Genomic DNA, 20,739 nt, shown 5'->3' on the forward strand with positions numbered 1-20,739 from the left:
AATGAGTCAGAAACAAAGAGACAGACATAGAAAGATTGCACTCATATGTGGAATATAATGTAACTGAGAAGTACAAGTTGGCAATGATGCAACTTCTGGCGGATCTTTCTCTGGACTTAGTTACTAAAATACTAAATACAGAAACCCAAAACCATGAGGCCGCTAAGTGCGGTCACTCAACCTCATACCTCTTCATTCTCAGCAATGGAAGACAAATTATCTAATGCTTCCTTTCCAGCAGGTCTTTAAGGGACTTTAGGGGAGAGGTTCTCCAAACAATAATAGTGAGTTTTGTTGAAATATTGAATGCAATCAAAGTGAAAGTAAAGTGAAATTTATTAGTTACACAGGCGGGGGGGGATGAGAGGGGCTAGGGGTGTGGGGGGCTAGGGATGTGGGGGTGCGGGGTTGAGCTATACTGTGATTCTTGGTGGTGGAATATGTGCACTGGTGAAGGGATGGGTGTTCGAGCATTGTATAACTGAGACTTAAACCTGAAAACTTTGTAACTTTCCACATGGTGACTCAATAAAAAAATTCAAAAAAAATTTTTTAAAGAAGTAATGATATGGAGAGAGAGTACATACAGAGGCTGGTGTGCTTTTCTTACACATTTGCTTTGGGTTCAATCCCCAGTACTCTATATGGTCCCCCAAGCTCTGCCAGGAGTGATCCCTAAGAACATAGGCCTAGGCACAATTGTGTGTGGCCCTCAAACAAACAAAAACCAATTTTTATCCACAAGTGTACTCACTAAATGTTTATTTTTAATATAGAAGTAGGAAACATGCAGGTTATAAAGGAAAGTAAACTTCACTTTTCAAAATCTGAGTGTTAAAAGCATTCTGCACACCCAATCATAGGTAGAAAAAACAGAACTAAGGAAAGTACTACTTTAAAAAAAACTGCTTTGTTTTGTTTGTTTTGGGGGAAGATGTATTGTCTACTGTGCTTATTCCTGTTTCCATGATCAGGGATCGCATCTGACTGGCTCAGAGGATGGTAGTTCATGCTGGGAATTGAAACCGGATTGACCATGTGCAAGGCAAGTGTTCGGTCCACTGTACTCTCTCTCTCTGGACCCTTAAAAAGTTTACTAAACTGTAAGTCTATTGTTTTACAGGAAACTTTACTCATTTTTTGTCTTAGTTAAGACTATTCAGTCTATTTAGATTAAAAAGAAGTAGAATTTTAGGTGATTTAAATTTGCAATGAGAAAATTGTAATAAATTTGCAATTAAATTTATTTAATTGCAATAAATTTGCAATTTTCTCTTGGGGCTGGAGAAAAATCTGACAACTGAATAATTCATCTATGACTTCTCACTTTCAATCCCAGCTGGACCTCAGCACTGCTTAGAAATCCTGTTTATGGAATCCTGTAACATATTTACAGCTCTTTCATTCTGTTTGTTTTGTATTTTGGGGGGCGGGCACAATCAGCGGTGCTCACGAATCATTCCTGCAGGTCTCCAGGGATCCTATGTGATTCCTGGGTTAGTTGCTTGCAAGGGAACTACCTTACCCACTAAACTATTACTCCAGTCCAACTCCTTTATCTAATATAATTTAATATTTTCTTTTTTTACTCTTTGGAGTTTACTGCATGAAGTTAACTAGTCCAAGTTAAAAACAGACCCCAAATGGTTACAGTATACAAGCTGTGTGGTTTTTAAATTTGTGACAATGGACAGAAGGGAAATTCTACTCATTGCAAGGAAATCCACACTTAAGCTTCAAAGAGCCAGAAGCACTTAAAACTCAGGAACCTTCAGCTGGTCGTCCTTAGCCAGTCCAATCTCACAAGGAACTGGCATATTTTCTTGCGCTGATCACCCTGTACTGAATTACTTCTCTATATTCTGGATGCTCAGTTGCAGTACCATTGCAGGCAAGTTTCTTCTTCAACACCTGATTCACCACTTTCTTTTTATCGTAATCATCAGCGATCCCTTGGACTGTGGTAAGGGTCTTCCTGCCATTCAACAGAGTTTGAATTCTTATATGTATATAATCCTCAGTGCCAGCAGGAAGCAGATCATCACCCTTACTTGCATCAGCAATCGGGTCAAAAGAGTGGAGGTTCTGTATATCGGACATAAGATAGGATTCCTTTTCCTCAGTGGAAATGGCCTGCAGAAGGCTGAGGCAGGAGAAGGTGGGGGGTGGGGGGCGGAGCACTGGGAAACAAGGGGGCTCGAGGGGGAGGCTGCTGAGTCCTTGGCGGCGGCTCAGTGACTGGGCACAATTTAATATTCTTAAATAATCCATATATCCACCAGATCAAAATGTAAGTTGCCAATAACGGTTTTTGCAAACATTTTTACCAAAAGTTTTGTTGTATATTCTGCTGCTATATTGCTTCTCATATGTAAAGCTAAAAGGTTTTCATTTGTCCTTTGATCACACAACTGTACATTTTATTGACATAGTTCTGCTTCAATGTTTTTTCTCCACGTTAATCAATAATTTTTGAAGAACTGAGTATTATTAGTATCTCTAGCACTATATTACTCTACTAATATTGTAGTCTGAACTCATAGAGTAGTGAAAGACATTCCAACTCTCTAGAATCCTGTTTTAAATCCAAAACAAAAAAATAATTTAATTTTAAAATCAGAAAACACTAATCTGAGGGGTATTGCTCAGGGGCAGATGAGCAGGTGAAATTACTACCAAGATTATCCATGTTATCCATGACTCTTGGATAACAAGCGTACAGGGTGCCTATCAGTACACATTTAAATATTAGAAAGTAAACATACCTACAAAAGTAGGTATGTGGCCCTCCCAAAGTAAGTCAACTTATAAAAGAATCCTACTGTCTGATGTTCTTCCTTGCTGATCCACTGCCAACCATATTGCACTGTGCCAATTCCAATATGCATGTTACCAACAGTTCTGAAGGAGACCAACCTTCTTTCAGACTCGTCATGGCATAGATTCCCTCAGCAACATTTCAGGCCTATACTAGTTTTAGTGACTGCCAAGCATCTGTAACTGTGAAACCCCCAATCACACTCAGGTCAACTCCAACATCAGCGCTATTGATGGCTCCTGTTGCTTTTGTCTGTGAAGTCTTGGTCACCATTCAAGCCCTTTCAAGTCATCATCATACACAGTGTAAGGAACTCAAGTATGCAACCCCCTCCCAGTTGCTACACAGGCCTGTTTGACATCAGCACTAGAGCTGATGCCAGGCACTTGCAATGACAAATGCTCAGAACTGTTCAAACTTGGCACCACAGTTGGTGCCAAACACTTGCAATGGGAAAACCCCAGCTATAGCTCAGATCTCCGTGGTCCTGGCATCTCAACAATTGGCAAGCACTTATAGCTGTGAATCTTCAGTTACCACCCAGGCTGGCTTGACCTTGTCACTATAGCTGCTGCCAGGTGCATGCAGCTATTAACCTCCAGCCATCACCGATGCCCCCAGGACCACTCCAACACAGTTCTCTGGGCCCTGCCCAGGCCTTTGTGGAGCACTAGACTTAACAAGGAAACAAAAATCTTACCCACACCAATTAGAATAGAACTACAGAAGCTACTGGCTTTGTTTTTTAATTTACTATAGTTTATGTGGATATAATAGTATTTAAATTTCAAGTATTCATACACAAAATAACTATACCCTACCACCAAAAAAGTGCCTGTCACATTCCACCACTGTCGCTACATTGCCTCTTGTTTGATCTCCTGTTCCCCCAAACCTCCTCATCTATTTGGTAATTGGTTTTGTGTTCTAATGTCAGGAGTTTGTCATTTATCAGCACTACCTATGTTATTGTTTTTCTTCTATTTTCTACAGAGAAGTGAGATCATCCAATATTTATCTTTCTTTCTCGAACTTCACTTTACACAATTCCATTCATTTAGCATCAATTACATGATTTCATTTTTCTTCCAGCTGCATATATGTTCTGTATAGATACCACAACTTCTTGATCTATTACTCTACTGTTGGACATTTCAACATATCCTGGCTACTGTACTGTGTGCTGCAATAAATATAGGTGTGCATATATCTTTTTTGAATAAATGTTTTTGTATTTGCGGGCAGTTATGCCAAGAAGTTGAAATATTGGGTCAAACAGGTGTTCTACTCCTCCTTTTCTGAGAAATTACCATACTGCTTCCATAATCTATACCAGATGACACTTCCACCAACAATGAATGAATGAGGTTCCTTTCTCAACCTCTTGCCTCAAACATGGGTTGTTTCCAGCTTTTTTTTTTGATATGACACTCACTGATATGAGATGTTATTTTATTTTTTTGATTTGTGTTTCCTTAATAATAAGTGATGATGAACACATTTTCATATACCTACTAATCATCTACATGCCTTCTTTGGGAAAAATCTGTTGATTTCCTTCCCTTAGTTTTTGATGGGGTTAGTGGTTTTCTGCTGTTGAGCTTTGGGAGAGCTTCATATATCTTGGTTATTAGCCTTTTATCTGATTATGATGTGCAAATATTTTCTCCTATTCAGTAAGCTATCTCTTTATTTTATCTTGAGTTTCTTTTGCCATGCAAAAACTTTTTAAATAAAAAATGGGGTTATACCATTAACTAGAGGTATGAGATTGCAGTAACGTGGCACACAGGAGATCTTGGGAAGGGGCTTCTTACCGGCGCGCTCCCCGCCCAGACGAGAACTGGAGCAGCCACACACACGAAATAGCTCCTCTGCTCCTTAAAGACTATGACCCTGGAGGGCTAATCACTTTTGGCACCCAGCGGCTTCTTACAGAAGTGCATCTAGACTGTGAACTGAGCTACAACACCAGGCCACCCGGGGAGGGGAAAGGTTTTTTTCTCTCTTGGCCTCTTCTTTCTATGGGAGTGGCAGCAGCAGCTGCGGCGACAGCAGTGCCCACGTGGCAACAGCCATCTTCCAGATCCCATTAACTAGAGGTACGAGATGCAGTGACGTGGCACGCAGGAAAGCTCGGGAAGTGGGGGTGTTACCGGCACATTCCCCGCCCAGATGAGAACCGGAGCAGCCACACACACACGAAATGGCTCCTCTGTTCCTTAAGGACTATGATCCTGGAGGGCTACTAATCACTTTTGGCACCCAGCGGCTTCTTACAGAAATGCATCTAGACTGTGAACTTAGCTACAACCCCAGGCCACCCAGGGAGGTGAAGGTTTTTCACTCTCGGTCTTGTCTTTTGATAACTTCTGGCAGAAATCTCTCTTAACTACTAAAATATCAGAAATCCAAAACTGCATGGCCTCGAGCTCATATATTCTTCACTCTCAGCAATGGAAAACAAATTATCAAATGATGCCTTTTCAGCAGGTTTGATTGTTGGGGGAGAATTCTAAATAATAATAGTGAGTTCTCTGTTGAAATATTGAATGTACTCAATATATAGAGAGATTAAAGTGAAGATCATTAGCCACTCAGGCTGTGGGGGGGTGTGGGAGGAGGGTATATCAGGGTTCTTGGTGGTGGAACATGTGCACTAGTGAAGGGATGGGGGTTTGATCATTATATGACTGAGGCTAAAACCTGAAAGCTTTGGTCGTCCGAGTGCAAGGCAAATATCAAGAACAATTCTAAACTCTTGGTTCTAGAATAAGAGGGATAAAGAACAAAATTCTAATTTAAAGAAATAATGGCTGAGACATCCCTTAAGTTGAAGCAGGCAATAGAAATCTATATAAGAAGTTCAAAAAGTCTGATGCAAATGAACTCAAATAGATGCACACCAATACATTATAACTAAATTATTAAGCGTAAAATTATTAAGTATAAAATTATTAAGCATAAAAATAGCAGCCTAAAAACACCACAAGAAAAGCAGGCTGATGTACGAGGACATCCATCAGATTTTCAGTAGATTTCCAACTAATTCTACAGGTGAAATGGGAGTAATATGGTAAAAAGTTCTCCAACCAAGAATATTCTACCGAGCTAGATAATCACTCAAATGTGAAGAAAGAAAAACGATATTTTCTAAAATCCCAATAGTTAAAGGAGTTTGTCACTTTTAAACCAGGCCTGCTAAACATCGTTGCTCATTGATTTGCTTGAGTGGGCACCAGTAACATCTCCATCATGAGACTTGTTGTTACTGATTTTGGCATATCAAATACGCCATGGGTAGCTTGCCAAGCCCTGCCATGTAGGCCAGATACTCTCAGTAGCTTGCTGGGCTCTCCAAAAGGGGCAAAGGAATCACATCCTACCTACTGCGCTATCACTCCAGCCCGCTGCTAAACATACTAAATGATATTCTCTAAAATAAATAGAAACTTTACCCTGGAGATAGCAAATTCTAAAAACAAAATGTGGGAGAGAAGGAATGAAAAATTAGGATTTGGGATGAACTAAAGATTTCCTTGTTTTCAATTTAATGATTTAAAATCTTAGAATCCTGGAAGTAAATGACATAACCTCAAAACAAAAATACTTAGTAAGACTTTGGAAATAGTTCAAAGTTACATGGAAAGAAAGCTGGAAAAATCCCAAATATATAGAAACTAAACTTAACAAAATGCTATTACCCGGTCAATGGCTAAATTCAATTAAAAAATGAAAAATTTCCTTAACATGATTAGCTTTTAATTTAGTGAGAAAGGCAAACAGAGAAATAAAAAAAATGACCCTATCTCATGAGTTTTCTATTACAAGCATGCTTAATGGCTATGGAAACAAGAAACAAATACAGCAAACCTATGTAGAGTTATAGCCACATGGAACAACATCTGGAAAATCAAGAATTTCAAGTATGATAGTTGTAAGCAAACTAAAGTGATCAGAGGTGATAGGGGAATCGCAGAGGAACCACACTGATTACAAAACTGCATAAATCTTAAGGCAAAGGGATGTCACAGTTTTCAGCAAGAAAATAACTTGCCTTGAGTTCTGTTTTAAAAAGACAACTCAGGAGTATTTATGTGAAAAATTCACTTAAGTGGAATAAGTTATTCCCCTGATGATACCCTCAAAATGAAGTGTTACCTAACTAAATTGGTTCCAATAGCAGGCAATAAATTTTCATTTGTTTTGGCATCATATTCACAAGCTAGTATGCTTAAATTCAACTACTAGATAGATTATTAATGTTTCTTTACTCAGTCAAAACTGAACTTTCAGTACCTTTCTTTTCTAAAATAGTAGGTAAATTCAAGTAGAAAACCTCAATTTATTACATGGACGATTATTTTAAAGTATCCAGAATAGTTTTTTAAGGCAAAATGTGTTGATTTTAATCTCCCAGATAAGATTTCTTATCTCCTGATTTTTCCTTTAAATCATGAGTAATTTTCTTCAAATACTATTATTGAGTAGAAAATAAGTTAATAAGTCTAGTTGAGGTTATGACTTATTTCCCAGAAGAAAAAAAACCCTAAAATATAAAGCTGTTAACTACTTAAGGGATAATACATGCTGGTCTTTAACAAATATGGGGAATAAAATAAACAAGTTTCTTCTAATAAGCAATGTACAAGTCATACCAACTAAAATCTTGCCCTTTTATTCACAGTGGAAATAAAAAAAAAAAAAAGAAAAGCTACTTCCTAAAGTAGCCACAAGTAAGTGAACAGAAGTTAGAGATAAAAATCTACATTTTGTGGGTTTAACTAATGCAAATATGCCAGACCAAACACACATTTTGAAGTTGCAGGAAACTGTTCATGCAACTTAGAGGTATTATTAATGATCCCACTTTTTAGGACTTTGGTGCCCAAGCCAAGCACTGACTATTGACCAAGAATTACAAAAAAGCAATAGTCTTGAATTTTTAGCATTAGCACCAATCCACAAAACTCTGGAACCATGATCCAAGTTATATTTCAAAGACAAACATTTTTATTTTCAATGATCTAATCAAACCAAATATCTCTACTTCATTTTATCCTTGACCAATGTAGCCAAACAGAAAAGAACGAACTACCAATTATTTGAAAGTATGAATAAGTAAATCTAAACAAAATTGTTATTATAACCTGAATATTCTAAATTTACAAGTTCTTGCTAACTCTGTATTTTCTGTTTTGTTGACCCTATTATTTTTCTTAATTTATTATGGATTCTAGATAAATAATTTGATGATGATATAAGATAAAAATTATTAATGAATTTAATATATAGTGAGTAGATATATCACTGTATTTTTGTACCAGTGCTAGATCTATTATAAAATTAAATTTATGACTACCCTTATATTTGGCAGAAAATTAATGGTAATAGGAAAGCAATAATCATTTACTGTATCATTGTTACCACATATTACAGACTTGGCATAGAACAGAACAAAAAATAAACAGTATTTGCTTTATCACTAAATAAATCTAATTATAATGGTATATCAAAGATTTGCAGCCCCCTTAATTGTGATACAATAGTAATTCTAAAAGGTACATATATTATATATAACATTGAATTATTACATATGCATTATGTTAAACATGATGCTATGTATAACTTATTAAACAGTACACATTTTATATTATATAATTCACTATTCATGGTGAGGGTTTTGTATACATGAACTGGAAACAGAGAGAAAGAGGAAGGAGCAAGAGCTAGGAAGAAGAAATGAAGGGGAGGAAAAGAGAGAAAGAAAGGGATAGAGAGGAGCAGGGGAAGAAGATAGGAATTACTCTTTATAGTTTTTAAAATATTTTTAATCTAACAGCCAAACATCAGTGTTTCTATGTATAACAATAAAATATGTGATTCTTGTCTTAGACCAAGGTAGTTTATATGTTAAGGATATTTTTAAAAAATTATTACATCCATACTTTGATATAGAATTGGAAAAAAATCATCAGAATTAGCAGTTTTATTTTGCACTTTCAGAGTCAGAGAAACGATGCTTCTAATAGTAAACCTGTTATATTATATGATTAAAGAATTTCAAAAAGTGTCCAGTTCATTATTTGTTGTATTAACAAAGATTGATGGAAGAAATAATTTTTCCCAATTTCATTTTATTAAAGCACCGTGGGTTACAAAGTTATTCATAGGGCTTTGGACATACAATGTTGCATCACCAATCCTACCACTAGTGTCACCTTCCCTGCATCAGTGTTCCCGGGTTTACTATCTCCCCACCACCACCCACTCCCCCCACCAACATCCCTGTCCCCCTCTTCCCCACCCAGGCCTTAGCCCAGCCTTCCATCTTGACAGGTATCTTTTCACTTAGATTATTAAAGTCTGGGTCTTTTGAATCATGGTTTCTCCATTATAAGGTTTGTTTAGAAAAATAAGAGGAAATGAATGTTTAGACTGATGAAAATACAATTTTCAAATGCACAGAATTGTGGCAGTTGTGGCAAACAGAACTAACCTGTCTCCTTACATATGAGTTTACTTCTTTTTTTAAATTTTTTTTAAAAATTAAATCACCTTTACGTACACAGTTATAAAGATGTTTGTGGTTGGGTTTCAGTCTTACAATACTGTTTTCAGAAAGGTTTTCACATTGGATAAGTCATTAATTATGATTTTTTTACAGTTAAAAAATCATTGAATGATAAGTCAGAAAGATATCACAGCAGACAGGGCACTTGCCTTGCATGCAACAGACCCGGGTTCAATCCTTGCCACATCATATGATCCCCGGAGCTGGACAAGAGTGATCCCTGAGCTCAGAGTCAGAAGTAAGACCAGAGCAACACCAGGTGTGGCTTCCCAAAATTATTGGGTGTTAGAATATTTCCTAAATTCAAATACTAAGCAGAAATGTCTTAGTTTTATTTCATAACTCTGGTACACACAGAGATAAAATTTATGTATACTACATTGATAGTGTGGATATTGGGGTTTTAGTCCATCAAATATAAAGGACAAAAGACAGATACACCATTTAAAAAGGTCTCAAAATTTACTCCAGTGTTTACTATCCAGTTGGAAGTAAAGAATAATACCATATATCAAGTGTAATACAAAAATTTCCTATGTTTTATATTTTTAACTTTCTTAGACATTAGGTGTGATTATCCAAGTTTTATGCAATGCAACTAAATGTCACAGTAGTTAACAATTTGTTGAAGAACACCAATAGATAGAATTGGTGTTCTCTTTAATTTAGAAAATCTTTTATCTGTTTCATAAATCTGCAGCTCTTCTCTGGGTAATAGTGTCACATTTATAAAAAAAAAAAAGCATAATTTGATGTGTCCCAGATTAAAGGACTTTTTCCTATGCTGCATTAATTAAAGTTTACCATTATCTCCTTAATTTCAGATTTAGCAATATACCCAGAAAATTAAGCTAATCTAAAGGGGAAACAGTGTACCTATCTTTTGAAGACCAATTAGGAACACTGTCTACATTTTAATCTTATAATGGTCATACTAGCCTATGAAGAAATATTCAATCTCATAAAACAGATTCATACTGAGTTCATCATGTCATTAATATATCTATATTTTGGTAAACAGTGAGAATTCCAATATATTGACAGATCAACAAACTCTTTGAAGCCTTGTGGTAATATTCAAACAATTTATATACAAAACAAGCTTTAATTCTATAACTTTCCTAAGAAAGAAAATATTTAAACTAATAACAATGTTTTAGAATAGCATACTTAATCATCACTCTTGGCCATCAAATTTAAATAGAAGATTCTGTACACCACTGGGAATACTGCTAAAGGTTGAAATTTTTAGAAAGAGTACATTCATAAACATGGCAATCAATGAGAAATGACTAGTTAAAATCTACTTCTGAGCATAAAGTATTTAAAAGAAACATGAAATAAGTAAAAGTATCCCCTTCCATCTTGTTTTTGTATGAGAGGTTCAGATATGTTTCCAATCAATGGGAAGATCTTTGTGAACTCTACCTTTGCAAGTCTGATTAGAATTTTTTTAATCCCACAAAACAACAACAGAAGTGAAATCAGCTCAATAATATAATTTTTTCTTCAAATTATTTTTCCAAATTCTCTGCCAAAGCAAACACATGGTATGTGTTAGTCAGCTGGGTCTGCATCAATTCATCAGTTCTATGAACTGCACTGATTTTGTTGCCAAATCTATTACACTAAATCCCACTGTTTTTAGAACCTAATTCCAAACATCCTTTTAAGTTTGCTGAACATTCTAAATGCAGTTTATACATTTGCAATTTTAGCAAATTTGGGGATATTCCTCTTGCGTAGATCTCATGCTAAAATTTATTTTAGCGCTTGCTAATAGGAAGATTTTAAAATATAGACCTTTGTCTTTTGGACACAAAGTTTTGAAAAAAGATGGAGGTTTATTTTCTTTACTAAGAGTTTATTTAAACATTCCCAAAGCAATAGGAGCTGTTAGAAGAGTCTGATAAGAAATGTTATGATTTATTTGATAAGGTGGTTGGAATCCAGAGTTTAATGCACAGATGTGGTTTTTACTCTTTGTCCCAGATTTATGTCACTTTATAATGAAAAAGAATTGTCTATTTACCTTATGATCCTTTTAACTCTTACATGAAGAAAGTACACTTATTTTTGTACTGATAATAAAGAATTTTATTCACTGTGATAATTCTATTTTACTATTTCTGGAAAGAAGTAGCAAAATAAGAGCAAGGGCTTTTTCCTTAAGTATGTTTACTAGAGAAATGCAAAAGGTAGTTATTTAATTACCAAAATGTGGATCATTTTCAAAAGTTTGTATTCTCAAATTATTCAGAATTTCAATCCTCAACTTGAAATTTTCATTGAGCTAGTCTTCTTTCACAATACCTGAGACATACTTACCTAATATGGATATAGTATAATTCAATGAAACAAATTACATCTCACTCTCAGTCAGTGACTGAGTGCATCAAGAGGAAACGTGTAGATATCAGAGTAATAGTACAATAGGTAGGACACTTGCCTTGCTCACCTAGGTTTGTTCCTTGGCACCCCAGGTGATTCCTGAGCACTCCAAAAGTGATCCCTAAATACTGAGCCAGAAGCCCTGAACACAGCTGAGTGCGACCAAGAAAAAGATGAACCACAAGCCATCAACCATCACCAACACATCCTATAGAATAAACAGTACACAGCTGAATATGTTCTCACATACTCTGCCTTTATTTGGGTTACAATAAAAGAACACGTGTTCATTCTCTCTCTCAGTAAAGGCCAGTCTCTGCACATTCTAATCTCATCTATCTCAACAACATGAGAAAACTTGCAGCAACTTTCACTTCTCTCTCCTGACTCATCCATTTATCCACATATTTTGAACTTTTCCATTGACAAAAATGTGATTCCTCCCATTAAAAACTTATTTCCCCCTCCCCGCCCCCTGCCCGCCTCGGCTCGGGGCTTCTCCTGAAGCCCCTGCCTGGCACCTTTCCGCCGCCGCCGTCGGATCCTGACCAATCCCCACTCTGCTGCTTAGGGGCATGTCCTCATCTCAGGGGGCGTGGCCTAAAAAGTGGGCGTGGCCTCTCTCTTCGGAGCGGCCAACGCTAACGCGGCCGCAGTTATTTTTTTTTTACCATTCCATGCCTTCTCCTTTGGCCACAATTGATAGAATTCATTCCTTCAAAGAACTCCCTGAGGCCCTCCCTTTCCCCCACTTCCCGCTGCCGTCTGCGTCTCCCGAGTTTCTGAAGTCACTCCCTGCTCGCCCGGCGCACCCCGTCTCCAGAACCGGCTTGTAATTGCGCACGTCCCCCCCATCAACAGGAAGACACTGGGGGCGTGGCCTGTGTCTTAGTGGGCGTGGTCTAAAGTGGGCGTGGCCTCCTCTCAGAGCGGCCAACGCTAACGCGGCCGCAGTTATTCTTTGCTACCTCAGCTCAATCCGTACTGTGTATTCCTTTGAAAACTCACTTTTGCGAGCTCAAACATTTACGCAAAATAGCCATTAGCTTAGGCTGACAGTATAAAAGCTATCAGTGAATAAGGGAAGTTTAGCACAATCGGAGCCCCTTCTTCCCACAAAAAGGAAGAGGAATAAATAACTACAAGGTTCCAACTCTGCACTTCCGTGACAATATGAAGAAACAGCGAAAATCCCCTCCACGAAGAGAGGGAGAAGAAAAGATACTAGAAACCTCAAAAGAGTCTCCCAACATCTACGACCTCTCAGATAAACAATTCAGAGAGGAAATATGGAGGAGAGTCGACCTACTCCAAGCAACTATGGAACAGACATCCAATAAATTAAGGGAGGAGATGAATGAAGCGCTGGAACGTTCTACCAAGAAAATACAGGAAGAAATGAGAGCAGAAATGAGAGCAGAAATTTCAAACCTTCGAACGGAAGTCTCACAAATAAAGCAATCGGTAGATGAAATAAAAATCTCACTAGATGCCCTCAACAGCAGAATGACTACAGCCGAAGACAGAATCAGCGAGCTTGAGGATGAGCTGCAGAAAGCTTACAGACAGCAACAAATCATGGCCAAAGACCTCAAAATGGCTATAGAGCGAATCAGAGCCCTGGGGGATGACTTCAAGAGGAACAACAAAAGAATCATTGGAGTACCAGAACCACAGGGAAGTAACCCCAATGAAAAAAACATAGTCAAAGACATCATCACTAAGAAATTCCCAGAGCTGGAGAAGGCAGGCGTCCAGATACAAGAAGTCCGAAGAGTGCCAGCAAAAAGAGACCCAAATAAAAAGACTCCAAGGCATATCATAGTCAGAATGGCGGATGCTGTAGAAAGAGACACAATTCTACAAGTAGCAAGGTCAAAGAGGGAAATCACATACAAAGGAGCACCCCTCAGATTTACGGCCGATCTGTCAGAAGAAACCCTCCGAGCCCGAAGACAATGGTGGGACATAGTGAAAAAACTCAACGAAATGAATGCCTCACCAAGAATACTTTATCCGGCTAAACTCTCACTCAAACTCAAAGGAACCATACACTACTTCTCGGATAAACAACAGCTCAGGTCCTTCATAGACTCAAAACCAATCTTGAAAGAAGGTCTAAAGGGGCTACTGTAAGACAAGGAGGAGCCCCATAAGAACAACAAATCCCACAGAAAGATGACACAAAACCACATCACAATAATCTCTCTCAATGTCAATGGCCTAAATGCACCTATCAAGAGACACAGAGTGGCTAAATGGATCCGGAAATTAAACCCAACATTCTGTTGCCTGCAAGAAACACACCTGAACAAACAGAGTAAACATAGACTCAAAGTCAAAGGATGGAAAACAATCCTCCAAGCAAACAACCCCCTTAAAAAAGCTGGAGTGGCCATCCTGGTATCCGACAACATAGATTTCAGGATGAAAAAGATCAAAAGGGACAGCGAAGGTCATTTTCTGTTTATCAAGGGATATGTACAACAGGAAGAAATCACACTCTTAAACGTATATGCTCCTAACAAACGACCGGCTAAATATTTAAAACGACTCCTAACAGACTTCAAAGAGGACATCACTAACAGCACAATTGTAGTCGGAGACTTCAATACGGCCTTATCACCTCTAGATAGATCCACAAGAACAAAACTCAACAAGGAAACACTGACCCTGAATGAAGAAATTGAAGAGAGAGGCCTAATAGACCTATACAGGGCCTTACACCCCAAAAAGAAAGAATACACATTCTTTTCCAGTGCACATGGAACATTTTCAAAAATAGACCATGTACTGGGCCCCAGAACATACCTCAATCGAATCGGAAAAATAGAAATTGTATCAACCATCTTTTCAGACCACGATGCGCTGAAGATAGAAGCTAACCACCCACAAATACGGAAAATCAAATCAAACACCTGGAAATTAAACAATTCCATGTTGAACAATGAGTGGGTCAAGAAGGAAATCAAGGAAGAAATCAAAAGATACTTAGAAACAAATGAGAATGAAGACACGAGCTACCAAAACCTATGGGACGCAGCTAAAGCCGTGTTAAGGGGAAAATTTATAGCTCTCCAAGCATTCCTCAGGAAGGAAGAAAGGACCCACATAGATAGCTTGACTTCAGGACTCAAGACCCTAGAAAAGGACCAGAAAAAGGACCCCAAACCAGACCGAAGGAAAGAAATAATAAAAATTAGAGCAGAAATTAATGACATCGAAACCAAAAAAACAATCCGAAAGATCAATGAAACAAAGAGTTGGTTCTTTGAGAAAATAAATAAGATTGATAAACCGCTAGCAAGTCTCACAAAGAAAGAAAGAGAGAAAACTCTAATAAATCGAATCAGAAATGAAAAGGGGGACATCATAACAGAAACCAGTGAGATTCAAAAGATCATTAGAGACTACTTTGAAAGTCTTTACGCCACAAAAAAGGAGAACCTAAAAGAAATGGATGGATTCCTTGATTCCTACAATCTCCCAAGACTGAAGAAAGAAGACCTGGAATACCTGAATAGACCCATCAATGTTAAGGAAATTGAAACGGTAATCAAAAACCTCCCCAAAAACAAAAGCCCAGGCCCAGATGGTTTCACTGGCGAATTCTTCCAAACATTTAAAGAAGACCTATTGCCTGTTTTCCTCAAACTTTTCCAGGAAATTGAAAAAACAGGAACTCTCCCAAACAGTTTCTATGAAGCACATATCTCCCTAATACCAAAAGCAAACAAAGACACCACTAAGAAAGAAAATTACAGACCAATTTCCCTGATGAACACCGATGCGAAGATCCTCAACAAAATACTAGCAAATAGGATCCAACAACTCATCAAAAAGATCATACATCACGACCAAGTGGGATTCATCCCAGGGATGCAAGGATGGTTTAACATTCGGAAATCAATCAACATAATCCAGCATATCAACAAAAGTAAAGATAAAAACCATATGATCATATCAATAGATGCAGAGAAAGCATTTGACAAGATCCAACATCCTTTCATGATGAAAACCCTTGCCAAAATGGGGTTTGGAGGAACTTTCCTCAAGATAGTCGAAGCCATCTATCACAAGCCTACGGCAAGCATTATCCTCGACGGGGAAAAACTAAGGGCCTTTCCTCTGAGATCAGGCACAAGACAAGGATGCCCACTCTCACCACTCCTCTTCAATATAGTACTGGAAGTACTTGCGATAGCTATTAGACAAGAAAAAGAGATTAAGGGCATCCAGATAGGAAGGGAAGAAATCAAACTCTCACTATTTGCAGACGACATGATACTATATCTAGAGAAGCCTAAAACCTCTACTAAGAAACTCTTAGAAACAATAGACTTATACAGTAAAGTTGCAGGCTACAAAATCAATACCCAAAAATCCATGGCCTTCATATATGCAAACAATGAGGCAGAGGAAAGGGACATGAAAAAAGCAATCCCATTCACAATCGTGCCCCAGAAAATCAGGTACCTCGGAATCAGCTTAACCAAGGAAGTAAAAGACCTTTACAAAGAAAACTACATAACGCTACTCCATGAAATCAAAGAGGACATGAGGAAATGGAAACATATACCCTGCTCGTGGATAGGGAGAATCAATGTTGTCAAAATGGCAATACTCCCTAAAGCATTATACAGATTCAATGCGATCCCTATAAATATACCCATGACATTCTTCAAAGAAATGGATCAAGCAATCCTAAAATTCATATGGAATAACAAACGTCCAAGGATAGCTAAAACAATTCTTGGGAAAAAGATGATGGGAGGCATCACCATCCCCAACCTCAAACTTTACTACAAAGCAGTAACAATTAAAACAGCATGGTACTGGAACAAAGGCAGAGCCGTAGACCAATGGAACAGGGTGGAATATCCCTACACACAACCCCAAATGTATGACCATCTAATCTTTGATAAGGGAGCAAGAGATGTGAAGTGGAGCAAGGAAAGCCTCTTTAACAAATGGTGCTGGCACAACTGGACAACCACATGCAAAAAAATGGGTTTAGACCTTGACCTGACACCATGCACAAAAGTCAGATCAAAATGGATTAAAGACCTCAACATTAGACCACAAACCATAAGGTACATTGAAGACAAGGTCGGCAAAACCCTCCACGATATTGAAGATAAAGGTATCTTCAAAGGTGACACGGAACTAAGCAATCTAGTAAAAACAGAGATCAACAGATGGGACTACATTAAACTAAAAAGCTTCTGCACCGCAAGAGATACAGTGACCAGAATACAAAGACTATCCACAGAATGGGAAAGGATATTTACACAATACCCATCAGATAAGGGGTTGATATCAATGGTATATAAAGCACTGGTTGAGCTCTACAAGAAGAAAACATCCAACCCCATCAAAAAATGGGGCAAAGAAATGAACAGAAACTTTACCAAGGAAGAAATACGAATGGCCAAAAGGCACATGAAAAAGTGCTCTGCATCACTAATCATCAGAGAGATGCAGATCAAAACAACCATGAGATACCACCTCACACCACAGAGACTAGCACACATCCAAAAGAACAAAAGCAACCGCTGTTGGAGAGGATGTGGGGAGAAAGGGACCCTTCTTCACTGCTGGTGGGAATGCCGACTGGTTCAGCCCTTCTGGAAAACAATTTGGACAACTCTCAAAAAATTAGATATTGAATTCCCATTTGACCCAGCAATACCACTGCTGGGAATATATCCCAGAGAGGCAAAAAAGTACAATCGAAACAACATCTGCACATGTATGTTCATCGCAGCACTGTTTACAATAGCCAGAATCTGGAAAAAACCCGAATGCCCCAGAACGGATGACTGGTTGAGGAAACTTTGGTACATCTATACAATGGAATACTATGCAGCTTTTAGAAAAAAGGAGGTCAAGAATTTTGTAGTCAAGTGGATGGGCATGAAAAGTTTCATGCTGAGTGAAATGAGTCAGAAAGAGAGAGACAGACATAGAAAGATTGCACTCATCTATGGTATATAGAATAACAGAGTGGGAGACTAACACCCAAGAACTGTAGAAATAAGTACCAGGAGGTTGACTTCATGGCTTCGAGGCTGGCCTCACGTTCCGGGGAAAGGTCAACTCAGAGAAGCGATCACCAACTACATTGTAGTCGAAGGCCATGTGGGGGAAGGGAGTTGCGGGCTGAATGAGGGCTAGAGACTGAGCACAGCGGCCACTCAACACCTTTATTGCAAACCACAACAGCTAATTAGAGAGAGAAAACAGAAGGGAATGCCTTGCCACAGTGGCAGGGTGGGGTGGGGGGGAGATGGGATTGGGGAGGGTGGGAGGGACACTGGGTTTACGGTTGGTGGAGAATGGGCACTGGTGAAGGGATGGGTTCCCAAACTTTGTATGAGGGAAGTATAAGCACAAAAGTGTATAAATCTGTAACTGTACCCTCACGGTGATTCTCTAATTAAAAATAAATAAATAAAAAAAATAAATAAAAAAAAATAAAAGATATGACTAGAATAAAAGACAAAAAAAAAAAACTTATTTCCACATAAAATTTCTCCCCCTTTCTCCCTATAGAGAAAAAAACCCTCAAGTAAGTCCCTGAAAATTTGCATATATCCCACTCTACTATGGGTTTTCTTCTACCAATATATTGAGATGTATCCTAAAATTTCATTAGGCTATTTAAAACCAAGGCAAATGATTACAATCACTCCTTTTGGCTGAATCAATCATCACAGAACTTGAGCAGAACTGTTCTGTGATGACAGTAGGACTGTTCTGTCCAATTTCTGTGGGTGTGAAACATAACCATAATTTTTGACTGCTAGAAATTGGCTGGTATTAGAGTTTCTACCTTCTGCTAAAAGATAATAATTCAGGATTACAAACACCATGTTATAAATAATCACTTTTAATGTTGCATTCAATGATGTTGCATAGAATCAATAAGCTCTTTGAATCATCATCATAATGTCTGCTTCAATTTAGCATAAAATTAATGTTTAAATTTTGCTTTAGCTATTCTCAACTGCCCGGGTTCAACTCCTCCATTCCTCTCGGAGAACCTATCAAGCTACTGAGAGTATCTTGCCTGCAAGGCAGAGCCTGGCAAGCTACCCATGGCGTATTCGATATGCCAAAAACAGTAACAACAAGTCTCACAATGGAGACGTTGTTGGTGCCCGCTCGAGCAAATCGATGAACAACAGGACAGTGCTACGACAATGCTACAGTGCATTCTCAATTGCCAAGATCTGAGCTACATAAAATTCTTCCTTGATAAGTTAAAGTCTATGAAGTAATAAAAGACCTTGATATTGCTGTCTGATTAAACTCTTAAACAGTTTATAGAGAAGAGCCTGTTTTAATTTGACTCAAAAATGTACTGAACCAAACATGATAGCCTCTCAGTATCTGTATTGCAGACCATAATCACCAAAAGTAGAGAGAAAGTATGGGGGAAACTGTCTGCCAGAGAAACAGGGGGATGGGTGTGGGAGGATACTGGGGACATTAGTGGTGGAAAATGTATACGGCTGGAGGGATGAGTGTTCTATCATTGCAAAAACATGTTCAGCACCCAGTCCAGACAAGGTCAAACCCTAATACCTGAAGAATCTGCCAACAGTACTTGTCAATACGATGGCTCAGCTCTTCACAAGCTACCTGTCCAAATGCAATGTTCTGTCCCAGTGGAAAACCAGCAGGACCATTGTGTTATACAAGAAGGGAGACATCCATGACATCGGCATCTATCACCCAATCTGCCTGTTATCCATCGTCTACAAGTTGTTCACTCGAGTCATCCTGAATAGAATAGGCAGAACACTAGATGAAGAACATCCATGCGGGCAAGCCGGGTTCTGAAAAAGATTCAGCACGATCAACCATATACACACAGTGACCAAACTCATTGAAGTTTCACAAGAGTTCAAGATGCCGCTCTGTCTAATGTTCATTGACTTAAAGAAGGCCTTTGATTCTGTTGAGACTGAAGCAGTCATCGAAGCCCTAGCCAAACAGGATGTTCAAACTCAGTACAACAAGATCCTCCTCGAGCTGTATTACTGATTCACCAATAGGATCTCACCATTCTACAAAGAAGTGATCATTGACGTAAAGAGAGGGGTTAGGCAGGGTGATACTATTTCACTGAAACTCTTCAGTGCCACCCTCGAGAACATCATGCGATGACTAGAATGGGAAGGAACGAGGGGGAAGATAGATGGTCTTCGCTGATGACATCATTCTCATAACACCAAACATTAGCCAAGTGGCACAAATGCTGGCCGACTTCGACTGCCAGTGTGGAAAGGTCGGACTGCAGCTGAATCTCACCTAAACAATGTTCATGAGAAATGGACTAATCCCTGATGTTCCATTTGCTCTCAATGGAAAGAACATCTCCAAATGCAGCAGCTATGTGTATCTGGGTAGAGAACTCAACATGAGGAAAGACTTGGCGCCAGAACTGCGCAGGAGGAAGAGAGCCGCATGGCACGCCTTCAAGAGTGTCAAAGAAGTAGTTAAAAGGACAAAGAATCTCCAGCTCTGGACACATCTTTTCGACTCCACTGTTCTTCCTTCACTAACATATGCCTCAGAGACCTGGGCCTTATGCAAACAGGATGAGAACACTATTTGGGTATCCCAAAGAGGAATCAAACGAGCTATGCTTGGAGTATTACTTCTCACTCAAGTGAGAGAAGGAATCCCGAGTTCCAACGTCCGTCGATGCTCAAGAATCGGGGACGCTGTCTTGTTTGCCAAGGCATCAAAAATCAGATGGACCAGACACAGAATGCAATTTTTTTTTGTTCACACCCAGCAATGCACAGGGGTTACTCCTGGCTCATGCACTCAGGAATTACTCCTGGTGGTGCTAGGAGGACCATATGGGATGCTGGGAGTCGAACCCAGGTCGGCCGCATCCAATGCAATTGCCCTACCTGCTGTGCTATTGCTACAGCCCCAC

At 38.7% G+C, this 20,739-nt stretch overlaps 1 pseudogene; it reads right to left on the reverse strand.

The window, feature by feature from the left end:
- Positions 1-1,754: 1,754 nt before the first annotated feature.
- Positions 1,755-2,100, reverse strand: LOC101545166 (eukaryotic translation initiation factor 1-like; annotated as a pseudogene).
- Between the last annotated feature and the right edge of the window lie 18,639 nt (positions 2,101-20,739).

This window comes from Sorex araneus, chromosome 4 (genome assembly GCF_027595985.1).
Source record: "Sorex araneus isolate mSorAra2 chromosome 4, mSorAra2.pri, whole genome shotgun sequence".
Classification (NCBI taxonomy): domain Eukaryota; kingdom Metazoa; phylum Chordata; class Mammalia; order Eulipotyphla; family Soricidae; genus Sorex; species Sorex araneus.